This window comes from Cicer arietinum, chromosome 3 (assembly GCF_000331145.2).
Source record: "Cicer arietinum cultivar CDC Frontier isolate Library 1 chromosome 3, Cicar.CDCFrontier_v2.0, whole genome shotgun sequence".
Taxonomy (NCBI): domain Eukaryota; kingdom Viridiplantae; phylum Streptophyta; class Magnoliopsida; order Fabales; family Fabaceae; genus Cicer; species Cicer arietinum.
In genome coordinates this window covers 33,404,460-33,420,774 of record NC_021162.2, presented here as the reverse complement: position 1 = coordinate 33,420,774, position 16,315 = coordinate 33,404,460, and the positions used below count along the sequence as shown (strand labels likewise).

Below are 16,315 nucleotides of genomic sequence, written 5' to 3'. Positions count from 1 at the left end.
GAGTATTAAGAATGGGGAATCTCTTAATGTCTCGTTTACTTATGTGTGCTTCGGTAAATCGTGCTGACCCGGGATGGGTGGCACCTTGGTAAACGGTACGGGTCCGTGATAGGCAGTACGTTTACGATTTACGTTTGGTAAGTTGTGCTGACCCGTGATAGGTGGCACCTCGGTAAACAGTACTGACCCGTGATAGGTGGTACGTTTACGACTTACGTTCCTGAGGGAATTGTGTTTGTCCGTGAGAGACTGCACAGGGGTTTGTCCGTGAGAGACTACGCCCTGGTTTAAGTTAGATGAGAATTAAGAATGGGGAATCTCTTAATGTCTTGTTTACTTATGTGTATTTTGGTAAATCGTGCTGACCCGAGATAGGTGGTACCTTGGTAAACGGTACGGGTCCGTGATAGGCAGTACGTTTACGATTTACGTTTGGTAAGTTGTGCTGACCCGGGAGGGTGGCACCTCGGTAAACAGTACTGACCCGTGATAGGTGGTACGTTTACGACTTACGTTCCTGAGGGAATTGTGTTTGTCCGTGAGAGACTGCACAGGTGTTTGTCCGTGAGAGACTACACCCTGTTAAATTGTGAATAGTTGGTTCATTTTGGCTGTGTAGTATTGTGTTATAAGTGTTAAGTGTATGTTTCGGGATTTGGTGATAACATGTTTGATTGCAATACCATTTCGAAATCCATGATATTGTAGTAATTGTGTTATAAGTGTTAAGTGTTAAGAATTGGGATTATGCATGAAGGTGACTTGAGTTAATTCATGAATTTTTGGAAAAACGATCAGGGAAATCGATTTCCCAATCGATTGGATAGTAAACAGGGACTTGGCCAAATGGACAAAATCGATTAGCCCATCGATTTTGTAATCAGTTTTCAAAAATCATTTACGAAATCGATTGCCCAATCGATTGGGCCTAAGTCAGCAACCCAGGGACTCATCAGAACTGACAAAATCGACTTAGAAATCGATTTGGTCATGCAGAAACTCAGCAGAACTGACCAAATCGATTTGGCAATCGATTGGCTCAGCAAAAGTCCTTATTTTGAGTTAGATAATCGATTTCTCAATTGATTTATCAATGCTTTGGTCAGTTATGTATTACTTGATGGTTTGAGAACTTCATTTTGAGTTCATTGTTAATTGGCAAGCATTATATGAACTTTTAGCATATGGAAAATCCTTTTAAGGTGCATGCTTAGTTGAAAGGTTATTTTGTGCATTTAAAACTTAAATGTTATGTGTTAACTGTTATTTTCGGTTGGTGACCTTTACAATTATTGTGGAAATCTGGGCTTTGCCCTCAGATGAGAGTCAGGACGATCCTACCGGTTCGTACCCTACGGACGGAAATGGAGATGGGAACGCTTCACTGCAGCTACGTTAGGAGGATCTCACGGGGCGCGTGGAGATCACTCAGGGTGTTTAGTTGTTTCGTAAAATGATCAGACTAGGTTATCACAGAGGGAACGAATGTCTTTCTTTTGGGGTTGCGTTTATTTTTAAACCGGAAGACTATACTGTTACTATTATTGTCAGTACGACACCTTAGTTGAATGAGTTCCTTGTATCTTCTGGTTGTTGTTTAAATACTTTGGATGTATGTATTTGAGAAACTTTTTCCGCTGCTTGTAAATTTTAATGACTCAATTATTTATCCAAAGGCATTTCCTGATTTAATTCTCTGTTTTATTTTAATTCCTTTTGAAAAAAAAAATACACCCTCGCTTTGAAAAACGGGGTGTTACATTGTGGTATCAGAGCTTTGGTTTGGTTTTCTTTGGGGGCTGTGGAACCTCTAGTTCTAGATTGTAGGTTAGGAGTTGTTGTCTGATCATGTGTCGGTTTAGGTGGTTTGAGTTGTCAAGTTCATATTTTCGGATTTGTGGTCAGCATTTTCATTATTTTCGGCAGCAACCTTGTCTTGGGTTTCTAGTTGAGCAATTGACTGCTTAAACATATGCAGTTTCAGAATCAATTTGTATTATCAATGAGGAAAATAAATAAATGATTATTTGTTTGTTTACATGGATGCATAGGCATGAACTGTTTGTGGCGAATCAGCATGTAGTTATATATTTGAATATTTATTGTTCACTTCATTTATACAAACCTCAAGAATTTGGGTTGTGTATTGAAGTTCATTTTCTGGTCTGCTGCTCTTGTTATCTATCGTTGTTGATTCTTCCTCCTTAAATGTTTGCTCCTGAAAGCTTTGCCTAGCCATTTCATATTGTACAATTGCTGATGTAGGCAATATTGATGGGGCTTCATCATCAGATACACCTATCATTATACATGGGATATTTCTATGATATGTTAGAATATCTTATGAGGGAGAGAATGGTACATGATACATTAGGATAACTTTAAGGGTTAATTTTTTCACCTTATTTACAATCTCTTCTTTTCTTGACCCTTATCTTAGTGTTTTTTTGTTTTGTTTTTTATCTTTAACAAGTCTTTACCTCTAACTAGATAACACTTATCTTATGGTTTCAATACTCACAGTTCTTTCACACATTTTTTTCATTTCTCTCTCTCTTTGGGTGAGTCTGAAGACCATGTTATGTGATAACAAAGACAATGCAGTAATTTCTATTAAATATTAACATTAGACTTCTTTCGGAACTTCCATGATTAAAATGAAATTCACTAAAGACAGAAAAAGCAACTGATATTTTGAAATATACTTTCTGTTGTAGTTTTTTGTGATTGCATTTCAGTTGCCTCCTCCCTCTCTCTGGCTTCCTCTTGCTTGATTTCCTCACCATCTTTGTTCTCCAATATTTCTCTAGTGTGTGAGATGCGAACCTTTTCAAGTTCATCAACATCAATACTTGGGCTTATTTCTGTGGTCTCCAACCCTTCTATATTCGAAAGCCTTATGAATGCGGTGTCCATTATCTGAGGTTCATCTTTCTTTTCATTTTCCCAGCTAGTGTTGCTTGCCAATTCATGTAGATCAAATGCCTGTTTTAGCATATAATGTGTTAAAACGTAAAGTATTGTATTTTAGAAAATGCATATATTTGGTTGTTTGCATGAACACTTAGTTAAGATGTGCATATGTTAAAACGCAAGGTGGTATCTTTTATATTCTACTTTGTTTTGTTGCAGTACGGTCAAACCTCAAGAAATTTTGTGTTCTCCAACAAATCATTTATTGGTATATGCTCCTCTTTGGTATCAGCCATTGCTGATTCAGCTTCATTTTTCAGTTCTTGAATGCTTCTCTCAACCTTCTCAACTCTGACAGATGGAATGATAGACAAAGGTAGGATGGCTTTATCCTCAGGTATACCTGTTATAATACAAATGAGGTGTTAGATGCAATCTTTCATGCAAGATAGGCTAAGGTAGTTCATCATGGGCACATTTATATGTTTTCTTAAAACTTCAAAGTTCCACTGCTTCGAAAAACAGCTTTATGAGTGCAAATGATAATTGTCTACATGCATGCTATCATGCATATAAAGTTGATTGAAGTATTTTCTTTCTTCAAAACACAAGTTTCTAAAGCAAGACTTCACCAAAGATCTTGAGTTTGAAGCGATTTAAAATACCATGCAAGCACTTCTTTTTCATGTGAATCTTTAATCATTTTTGTTTGCTTCTTGTATGCATATCATATTGGGAAATTCCAAAAGAGAAGGGTGCATAATTTTCATAACATTATTACTTTTGATTTTAGGCTCTTGCAATTCCGCATCAGTGGGTTCTTTCATATCATTTGCTTTATCTGGCACGGTTTTCCCACCATCATTGATCTCTGACCTGTCAATAGAGTCTGATTCTGGAAGTTTTTCCAGTTCTTCCTCGTCAAAACTTAATTTTGTACTGCATTTTGCTGTTACCATTCCTTCTGAACTGATATTCTTTGTTATCTTTTTCTCCATGGTAGATTGTTCAGGTTTGTGGTCAACATTTTCTGATCCGACTTTCATCATGGTTTTAGGTTCATCTATTGCCTGTTTCAAATATAACATATCAGAATCAAATTTGTATTAGAAAACATAAATAAAGAAATGCAAATGGTTGATTCTTTGTTTACATGAATGTCTAAGTGCAATTTATGTTTGAAATGAGATGAAGTTATATATGTTATTGTTATTATTATTATTGTTGTTGTTGAAGTTGTGGGATCTTAGAGAAAAGGAGGAGAGAAAATAATAAGGGTTTGAATATTATTGATAATAGCTTAATACAAAAGACTCAATACTAATCTCTATTTATAGAGAAACATAGACTCATTCCTAAATAAGGAATAAATCATAATAATAATGAAAGATATTCTAAGATATCTCTATGATTATAAATTGATCCTAAGAAATAATTTAAGATACTCTAATATAATATAAAAGATATTATAAGATATTTTCTAATATTCTAACACTCCCCCTTAAGTTAAAGCTTACTAAGCTTTAGCTTGCTACAAGAAAACAATGTTTTGCTTCACAAAATAATAAAAAATATGGAGAGGCAACTCAGGGATGCATGTGAAGTCGGAGAGAATTGCTATAAATATAGCCTAGCCAGATAGTCTGATTGATCATCAGCCTGGGAGAAATTCATGGCAAGCAATTGAACAAAGCAAACTCCGTTCTTCTAAAAAACTGCATTTGAAAGCTTCAAACCAATAATAATGGAGACTCAAAATATTTAAACTTGAATCTGCTTCAATGAGAGAGAGGCGTGCTTCAAGGAGAGAAAGGAAAGGCCAGTGCATCTGGGACAAATTGCCAAGATAAAGTAAGTCATGAAAATAAAAGATACCGTTAGAATAACCACCAACGGAAGAAGTCATCACTAATATAATTCATATGTGGAAAAAGGGACACCACCAGACTGATTGTCGGTGGGAACATAAGCCACTATTATAATCTATTAGTAAGAACTAAATTGCATGACAAACACCGAATAAGAAGCAGCGCAACTCTAACGAAGCGAAGCCATGGTCGATCAACAAAGTAAGAAAATGCATCCAAAACAGGATAGATAACGATTGTTTGAACAATGACACATATTTTCGTTGATCAAAATTGGAGAGTAAGGGCAAATCTAGAACCATCGAAGAGAGAATAATTGTGCACCAAGAAGAATCCCATCAATTGAATTGCAAATCTTCCAAACCTGTCAGTTAAGAGCCCACTCATAAGGGCTGCAACAGTTTCCTCCATCAAAAATCTGATCCCACGGTCCACTTCCCAAGGACACCACAATCTGTGCGACCACTATTCCCAGAATAGGATACCCACTATTCTTAGAATCAGAATCAAGACACCCATTCAATGCTTCCACAACATTAGCAGCATTGTCTGGATTTTCGAAATTGACAAAACCAAAGCACTTTGACCTACCATCTGCATCTCTCATCAAAACACCACTATTAATGCATCTCCCCAGTTGTTCCTTCACCGATTTAGCCATCTCGACCACGCAGTCCTCTGCTGTCGTAGCTGATTGTGGCAACCTTACAGGCCGAAAGAAAGGAACAACTTCCTCCATCATTTTCACTCATTCCCATTCTTTCTTCAAGTTGTTTATGACATTTCCTCTTTCTGTTCTCGAAACATACGGCAACCCGCTTTTCACACCGAGGTCACATATAACTTTCACACACAATCCACACCATATATCTTCCACAGTTTCCCACCTGATTTTTCCTTCTCATGCCAACACCAAAGCTGGGACCAATGCCGGGCCAACTAATTCTCGGTTAAAGGCAATGTTGATTCCACTCACCGGCAACATTGCTCTAACAGGAACTGTCAGAACTGCATCCACATATCGTGAATTCCTCTGCGCTGGCTTGAGAGCATGAGTTGGTGCATCAAGGTCTGCCAGATTGAGCCACAGTTCACACGACAGAGCACAATCAACCCCATTTCGAAGGCTAAATGGGTAGCTGCGAACAAAATCCGCACCCCTACAGAATGGATCATATAGTGTATTAAAGAAGAAAGGAGTGGCATGAATCTTGAGGTTCACAATATGCTGAGCCACAACGTCTACGAAATTCCTCGCATTATCTTTTGCTGGAACACAATCATCATCAATACAGACAACATACTTCTTCTTTGAAACTAGAAAGCCGAAATATCTACAAGCGTAGCCAGAGAAGCGAATGGAAGTGGAGGAATCCACCACTTGCTCAATTTCAGATTTTGTATAGACATCTGCACTAAATCCTTCAGGAATTTGGAGTTATTCCTTGAGGTTAGTATCTTTGACTATTATTAGGTGGAAACGGGAGAAAACTAGCTTCCATTCATTCATAAAAGTTGTGAGGTCAGAGTGCAGGGCACCAATCACAATGTCAACTTCGTTGTCGTTGATAATTACTTGAGACATCTTTTGAGGTATACAATACAATACAGATTATTTCACAAACTGAAATTCTAGATTGTGAGTTGGACTCAAACTTGTGACAATAGTTTCAATCTTATCTTAGAATTTCTGGGGGGCAAAAATTGACAGATCGAAAATTAGGGTTTCGATGCGTGTAAAAAAAGGGTTTTAGGATTACGGCCAGAAAGCTTATTGTAACACCCCGTTTTTCTAAGCGAGGGTATATTTTTTTTTTTTCAAAAGTAATTAAAAACCAACAAGGAATTAAATCATGAAATGCCTTTGGATAAATAATCGAGTCATTAAAATTTACAAACAGCGGAAAAGTTCCTCCAATTATAAATTCCAAGACATTTACACAACAACAAATGGTACTTGGGACCCATTCAAATAAGAAGTCAAACTGACAATATTAGTATAAGTACAATTTTCCAAACTAAGAATACTCCAATCCAAAAGAAGGACATCTAGTCCCTATACATCATCCTAATCTGATCATCCTACCAAAAAGCTATACACCCTGAGTATCACCACGCGCCCCGTGAGATCCTCCTAACGTAACTGCAGTCAAGCGTTCCCATCTCCATTCCCGTCCGTAGGGTACGAACCGGTAGAACCGTCCTGACTCTCATCTGAGGGCAAAACCCAGATTTCCACAATAATTGTAAAGGGTCACCAACCATAAAATAACAGTTAACACATAGCAATTGAGTTTTTAAATGCCCAAAATAACTTTTCAACTAAGCATGCACCTTAACAGGATTTCCAATATGCGAAAAGTTCATACAATACTTTGCCAATACTTGGGGTGAAGGTTTTTTTTTTATGAAAACAGAATCCTGGGCTGAATCAATCGATTTGGCAATCGATTGAGTGGGTACTGAGCCCCCAGGTTTTAAGCCAATCGATTTCCAAATCGATTTGGTCGAATATGGATAAGTCCCTGACTTAGGCCAAATCGATTGGGCAATCGATTTCGTAAATGATTTTCGAAAACTGATTACAAAATCGATTGGCTAATCGATTTTGTCCATTTGGCCAAGTCCCTGACTTCCATCCAATCGATTGGGAAATCGATTTCCCTGATCATTTTTCCAAAAATTCATGAATTAACCCAAGTCATTCCTAATCAAGTTCACAACCTAACACTTAGCAATTCCTACGCGATTACCACGGCAATTGGGATCTCGATAACCATCTTACTTACACACAATAATCAACACATAACACTTAGCATTTTCAACGCAATTACTACGATAAATCAAAATTCAAATCACTCAATCATACACTCAAATCAAATACGACTCGCGTGCCAAGCACCCTAACGCAATGCGTATATGCCAAAATGCATGGACTCGGAATTCCAAACCAAAACCCTCCTCGAAGGGCCGTAAATCATAATTGTACCGCCTATCGCAGGCCAAAGTACCAATTACCGAGGTGCCACCTATCACGGGTCAGCACGATTTACTAAAAAGCGTAAATCATAAACGTACCACCTATCACGGGTCAGTACAGTTTACCGAGGTGTCACCTATCACGGGTCAACACGATTTACTAAAAGAAAAAGCGGAAATCGTAAATGTACCACCTATCACGGGTCAGTACAGTTACCATGGTGTCACCTATCACGGGTCAACACGATTTACTAAAAGAAAAAGCGGAAATCGTAAATGTACCACCTATCACGGGTCAGTACAGTTACCATGGTGTCACCTATCACGGGTCAACACGATTTACTAAAAGAAAAAGCGGGAATCGTAAACGTACCGCCTATCACAGACCAGTACTGTTTACCGAGGTGCCACCTATCACGGGTCAGCACAATCCACCAAAAATGTAAATCGTAAATGTACCACCTATCACGGGTCAGTACAGTTACCATGGTGTCACCTATCACGGGTCAACACGATTTACTAAAAGAAAAAGCGGGAATCGTAAATGTACCACCTATCACGGGTCAGTACAGTTTACCGAAGTGTCACCTATCACGGGTCAACACGATTTACTAAAATATAAATCGCAAACGTACAACCTATCACGGGTCCGTACAATTTACCAAGGTGCCACCTATCACGGGTCAGCACAATTCACCAAAAATATAAATCGTAAATGTACCACCTATCACGGGTCAGTACAGTTTACCGAGGTGTCACCTATCACGGGTCAACACGATTTACTAAAAGAAAAAGCGGAAATCGTAAATGTACCACCTATCACGGGTCAGTACAGTTTACCGAGGTGTCACCTATCACGGGTCAACACGATTTACTAAAAGAAAAAGCGGAAATCGTAAATGTACCACCTATCACGGGTCAGTACAGTTTACCGAGGTGTCACCTATCACGGGTCAACACGATTTACTAAAATATAAATCGCAAACGTACAACCTATCACGGGTCCGTACAGTTTACCAAGGTGTCACCTATCACGGGTCGACACAATTTACCAAATGAAATGCATGAGCATACACAGACTCCATTCACAACAATCGTTAAGCAAATGCAGATATTAAAAGATTCCCCATTTTTAATACCCATTTAACTTAAACGACTTTCAAACAACATTAATTAAATAAGTCATTAAGAGATTCCCCGTTCTTAATACCGATTTAACTTAATGATTTTCAAAACAAAACGTTAAGCAAACAGTCATATTAAGAGATTCCCCATTCTTAATACTCATTTACCGAAACGACTTTCAAACAACATTAATTAAATAAGTCATTAAGAGATTCCCCGTTCTTAATACCGATTTAACTTAATGATTTTCAAAACAAAACGTTAAGCAAACAGTCATATTAAGAGATTCCCCATTCTTAATACTCATTTACCGAAACGACTTTCAAACAACATTAATTAAATAAGTCATTAAGAGATTCCCCGTTCTTAATACCGATTTAACTTAATGATTTTCAAAACAAAACGTTAAGCAAACAGTCATATTAAGAGATTCCCCATTCTTAATATACTTTTGACTTAAACGATTTTCTCGCAAAACATTCAGTAAACGAGTCATTAAGAGATTCCCCATTCTTAATACTCATTTACCGAAACGACTTTCAAACAACATTAATTAAATAAGTCATTAAGAGATTCCCCGTTCTTAATACCGATTTAACTTAATGATTTTCAAAACAAAACGTTAAGCAAACAGTCATATTAAGAGATTCCCCATTCTTAATACTCATTTACCGAAACGATTTTCAAAAACGATAGTTAAGTAACCGAGACATTAAGAGATTCCCCATTCTCAACGCCCAGTTAACTTAAACATTTTCCTCAAATACACATTAAGTAAACCGAGGTATTAAAAGATTCCCCATTTTTAATACCCATTTAACTTAAACGACTTTCAAACAACATTAATTAAATAAGTCATTAAGAGATTCCCCGTTCTTAATACCGATTTAACTTAATGATTTTCAAAACAAAACGTTAAGCAAACAGTCATATTAAGAGATTCCCCATTCTTAATACTCATTTACCGAAACGACTTTCAAACAACATTAATTAAATAAGTCATTAAGAGATTCCCCGTTCTCAATACCGATTTAACTTAATGATTTTCAAAACAAAACGTTAAGCAAACAGTCATATTAAGAGATTCCCCATTCTTAATACTCATTTACCGAAACGACTTTCAAACAACATTAATTAAATAAGTCATTAAGAGATTCCCCGTTCTTAATACCGATTTAACTTAATGATTTTCAAAACAAAACGTTAAGCAAACAGTCATATTAAGAGATTCCCCATTCTTAATACTCATTTACCGAAACGACTTTCAAACAACATTAATTAAATAAGTCATTAAGAGATTCCCCGTTCTCAATACCGATTTAACTTAATGATTTTCAAAACAAAACGTTAAGCAAACAGTCATATTAAGAGATTCCCCATTCTTAATACTCATTTACCGAAACGACTTTCAAACAACATTAATTAAATAAGTCATTAAGAGATTCCCCGTTCTCAATACCGATTTAACTTAATGATTTTCAAAACAAAACGTTAAGCAAACAGTCATATTAAGAGATTCCCCATTCTTAATACTCATTTACCGAAACGACTTTCAAACAACATTAATTAAATAAGTCATTAAGAGATTCCCCGTTCTTAATACCGATTTAACTTAATGATTTTCAAAACAAAACGTTAAGCAAACAGTCATATTAAGAGATTCCCCATTCTTAATACTCATTTACCGAAACGACTTTCAAACAACATTAATTAAATAAGTCATTAAGAGATTCCCCGTTCTTAATACCGATTTAACTTAATGATTTTCAAAACAAAACGTTAAGCAAACAGTCATATTAAGAGATTCCCCATTCTTAATACTCATTTACCGAAACGACTTTCAAACAACATTAATTAAATAAGTCATTAAGAGATTCCCCGTTCTCAATACCGATTTAACTTAATGATTTTCAAAACAAAACGTTAAGCAAACAGTCATATTAAGAGATTCCCCATTCTTAATACTCATTTACCGAAACGACTTTCAAACAACATTAATTAAATAAGTCATTAAGAGATTCCCCGTTCTCAATACCGATTTAACTTAATGATTTTCAAAACAAAACGTTAAGCAAACAGTCATATTAAGAGATTCCCCATTCTTAATACTCATTTACCGAAACGACTTTCAAACAACATTAATTAAATAAGTCATTAAGAGATTCCCCGTTCTCAATACCGATTTAACTTAATGATTTTCAAAACAAAACGTTAAGCAAACAGTCATATTAAGAGATTCCCCATTCTTAATACTCATTTACCGAAACGACTTTCAAACAACATTAATTAAATAAGTCATTAAGAGATTCCCCGTTCTTAATACCGATTTAACTTAATGATTTTCAAAACAAAACGTTAAGCAAACAGTCATATTAAGAGATTCCCCATTCTTAATACTCATTTACCGAAACGACTTTCAAACAACATTAATTAAATAAGTCATTAAGAGATTCCCCGTTCTTAATACCGATTTAACTTAATGATTTTCAAAACAAAACGTTAAGCAAACAGTCATATTAAGAGATTCCCCATTCTTAATACTCATTTACCGAAACGACTTTCAAACAACATTAATTAAATAAGTCATTAAGAGATTCCCCGTTCTCAATACCGATTTAACTTAATGATTTTCAAAACAAAACGTTAAGCAAACAGTCATATTAAGAGATTCCCCATTCTTAATACTCATTTACCGAAACGACTTTCAAACAACATTAATTAAATAAGTCATTAAGAGATTCCCCGTTCTCAATACCGATTTAACTTAATGATTTTCAAAACAAAACGTTAAGCAAACAGTCATATTAAGAGATTCCCCATTCTTAATACTCATTTACCGAAACGACTTTCAAACAACATTAATTAAATAAGTCATTAAGAGATTCCCCGTTCTCAATACCGATTTAACTTAATGATTTTCAAAACAAAACGTTAAGCAAACAGTCATATTAAGAGATTCCCCATTCTTAATACTCATTTACCGAAACGACTTTCAAACAACATTAATTAAATAAGTCATTAAGAGATTCCCCGTTCTTAATACCGATTTAACTTAATGATTTTCAAAACAAAACGTTAAGCAAACAGTCATATTAAGAGATTCCCCATTCTTAATACTCATTTACCGAAACGACTTTCAAACAACATTAATTAAATAAGTCATTAAGAGATTCCCCGTTCTTAATACCGATTTAACTTAATGATTTTCAAAACAAAACGTTAAGCAAACAGTCATATTAAGAGATTCCCCATTCTTAATACTCATTTACCGAAACGACTTTCAAACAACATTAATTAAATAAGTCATTAAGAGATTCCCCGTTCTCAATACCGATTTAACTTAATGATTTTCAAAACAAAACGTTAAGCAAACAGTCATATTAAGAGATTCCCCATTCTTAATACTCATTTACCGAAACGACTTTCAAACAACATTAATTAAATAAGTCATTAAGAGATTCCCCGTTCTCAATACCGATTTAACTTAATGATTTTCAAAACAAAACGTTAAGCAAACAGTCATATTAAGAGATTCCCCATTCTTAATACTCATTTACCGAAACGACTTTCAAACAACATTAATTAAATAAGTCATTAAGAGATTCCCCGTTCTCAATACCGATTTAACTTAATGATTTTCAAAACAAAACGTTAAGCAAACAGTCATATTAAGAGATTCCCCATTCTTAATACTCATTTACCGAAACGACTTTCAAACAACATTAATTAAATAAGTCATTAAGAGATTCCCCGTTCTTAATACCGATTTAACTTAATGATTTTCAAAACAAAACGTTAAGCAAACAGTCATATTAAGAGATTCCCCATTCTTAATACTCATTTACCGAAACGACTTTCAAACAACATTAATTAAATAAGTCATTAAGAGATTCCCCGTTCTTAATACCGATTTAACTTAATGATTTTCAAAACAAAACGTTAAGCAAACAGTCATATTAAGAGATTCCCCATTCTTAATACTCATTTACCGAAACGACTTTCAAACAACATTAATTAAATAAGTCATTAAGAGATTCCCCGTTCTCAATACCGATTTAACTTAATGATTTTCAAAACAAAACGTTAAGCAAACAGTCATATTAAGAGATTCCCCATTCTTAATACTCATTTACCGAAACGACTTTCAAACAACATTAATTAAATAAGTCATTAAGAGATTCCCCGTTCTCAATACCGATTTAACTTAATGATTTTCAAAACAAAACGTTAAGCAAACAGTCATATTAAGAGATTCCCCATTCTTAATACTCATTTACCGAAACGACTTTCAAACAACATTAATTAAATAAGTCATTAAGAGATTCCCCGTTCTCAATACCGATTTAACTTAATGATTTTCAAAACAAAACGTTAAGCAAACAGTCATATTAAGAGATTCCCCATTCTTAATACTCATTTACCGAAACGACTTTCAAACAACATTAATTAAATAAGTCATTAAGAGATTCCCCGTTCTTAATACCGATTTAACTTAATGATTTTCAAAACAAAACGTTAAGCAAACAGTCATATTAAGAGATTCCCCATTCTTAATACTCATTTACCGAAACGACTTTCAAACAACATTAATTAAATAAGTCATTAAGAGATTCCCCGTTCTTAATACCGATTTAACTTAATGATTTTCAAAACAAAACGTTAAGCAAACAGTCATATTAAGAGATTCCCCATTCTTAATACTCATTTACCGAAACGACTTTCAAACAACATTAATTAAATAAGTCATTAAGAGATTCCCCGTTCTCAATACCGATTTAACTTAATGATTTTCAAAACAAAACGTTAAGCAAACAGTCATATTAAGAGATTCCCCATTCTTAATACTCATTTACCGAAACGACTTTCAAACAACATTAATTAAATAAGTCATTAAGAGATTCCCCGTTCTCAATACCGATTTAACTTAATGATTTTCAAAACAAAACGTTAAGCAAACAGTCATATTAAGAGATTCCCCATTCTTAATACTCATTTACCGAAACGACTTTCAAACAACATTAATTAAATAAGTCATTAAGAGATTCCCCGTTCTCAATACCGATTTAACTTAATGATTTTCAAAACAAAACGTTAAGCAAACAGTCATATTAAGAGATTCCCCATTCTTAATACTCATTTACCGAAACGACTTTCAAACAACATTAATTAAATAAGTCATTAAGAGATTCCCCGTTCTTAATACCGATTTAACTTAATGATTTTCAAAACAAAACGTTAAGCAAACAGTCATATTAAGAGATTCCCCATTCTTAATACTCATTTACCGAAACGACTTTCAAACAACATTAATTAAATAAGTCATTAAGAGATTCCCCGTTCTTAATACCGATTTAACTTAATGATTTTCAAAACAAAACGTTAAGCAAACAGTCATATTAAGAGATTCCCCATTCTTAATACTCATTTACCGAAACGACTTTCAAACAACATTAATTAAATAAGTCATTAAGAGATTCCCCGTTCTCAATACCGATTTAACTTAATGATTTTCAAAACAAAACGTTAAGCAAACAGTCATATTAAGAGATTCCCCATTCTTAATACTCATTTACCGAAACGACTTTCAAACAACATTAATTAAATAAGTCATTAAGAGATTCCCCGTTCTCAATACCGATTTAACTTAATGATTTTCAAAACAAAACGTTAAGCAAACAGTCATATTAAGAGATTCCCCATTCTTAATACTCATTTACCGAAACGACTTTCAAACAACATTAATTAAATAAGTCATTAAGAGATTCCCCGTTCTCAATACCGATTTAACTTAATGATTTTCAAAACAAAACGTTAAGCAAACAGTCATATTAAGAGATTCCCCATTCTTAATACTCATTTACCGAAACGACTTTCAAACAACATTAATTAAATAAGTCATTAAGAGATTCCCCGTTCTTAATACCGATTTAACTTAATGATTTTCAAAACAAAACGTTAAGCAAACAGTCATATTAAGAGATTCCCCATTCTTAATACTCATTTACCGAAACGACTTTCAAACAACATTAATTAAATAAGTCATTAAGAGATTCCCCGTTCTTAATACCGATTTAACTTAATGATTTTCAAAACAAAACGTTAAGCAAACAGTCATATTAAGAGATTCCCCATTCTTAATACTCATTTACCGAAACGACTTTCAAACAACATTAATTAAATAAGTCATTAAGAGATTCCCCGTTCTCAATACCGATTTAACTTAATGATTTTCAAAACAAAACGTTAAGCAAACAGTCATATTAAGAGATTCCCCATTCTTAATACTCATTTACCGAAACGACTTTCAAACAACATTAATTAAATAAGTCATTAAGAGATTCCCCGTTCTCAATACCGATTTAACTTAATGATTTTCAAAACAAAACGTTAAGCAAACAGTCATATTAAGAGATTCCCCATTCTTAATACTCATTTACCGAAACGACTTTCAAACAACATTAATTAAATAAGTCATTAAGAGATTCCCCGTTCTCAATACCGATTTAACTTAATGATTTTCAAAACAAAACGTTAAGCAAACAGTCATATTAAGAGATTCCCCATTCTTAATACTCATTTACCGAAACGACTTTCAAACAACATTAATTAAATAAGTCATTAAGAGATTCCCCGTTCTTAATACCGATTTAACTTAATGATTTTCAAAACAAAACGTTAAGCAAACAGTCATATTAAGAGATTCCCCATTCTTAATACTCATTTACCGAAACGACTTTCAAACAACATTAATTAAATAAGTCATTAAGAGATTCCCCGTTCTTAATACCGATTTAACTTAATGATTTTCAAAACAAAACGTTAAGCAAACAGTCATATTAAGAGATTCCCCATTCTTAATACTCATTTACCGAAACGACTTTCAAACAACATTAATTAAATAAGTCATTAAGAGATTCCCCGTTCTCAATACCGATTTAACTTAATGATTTTCAAAACAAAACGTTAAGCAAACAGTCATATTAAGAGATTCCCCATTCTTAATACTCATTTACCGAAACGACTTTCAAACAACATTAATTAAATAAGTCATTAAGAGATTCCCCGTTCTCAATACCGATTTAACTTAATGATTTTCAAAACAAAACGTTAAGCAAACAGTCATATTAAGAGATTCCCCATTCTTAATACTCATTTACCGAAACGACTTTCAAACAACATTAATTAAATAAGTCATTAAGAGATTCCCCGTTCTCAATACCGATTTAACTTAATGATTTTCAAAACAAAACGTTAAGCAAACAGTCATATTAAGAGATTCCCCATTCTTAATACTCATTTACCGAAACGACTTTCAAACAACATTAATTAAATAAGTCATTAAGAGATTCCCCGTTCTTAATACCGATTTAACTTAATGATTTTCAAAACAAAACGTTAAGCAAACAGTCATATTAAGAGATTCCCCATTC

The 16,315-nt window shown here is 34.3% G+C and overlaps 1 pseudogene; it reads right to left on the bottom strand.

The window, feature by feature from the left end:
- Positions 1 to 5,148: 5,148 nt before the first annotated feature.
- On the bottom strand, positions 5,149 to 6,467 carry LOC101504679 (probable UDP-arabinopyranose mutase 5; annotated as a pseudogene).
- Between the last annotated feature and the right edge of the window lie 9,848 nt (positions 6,468 to 16,315).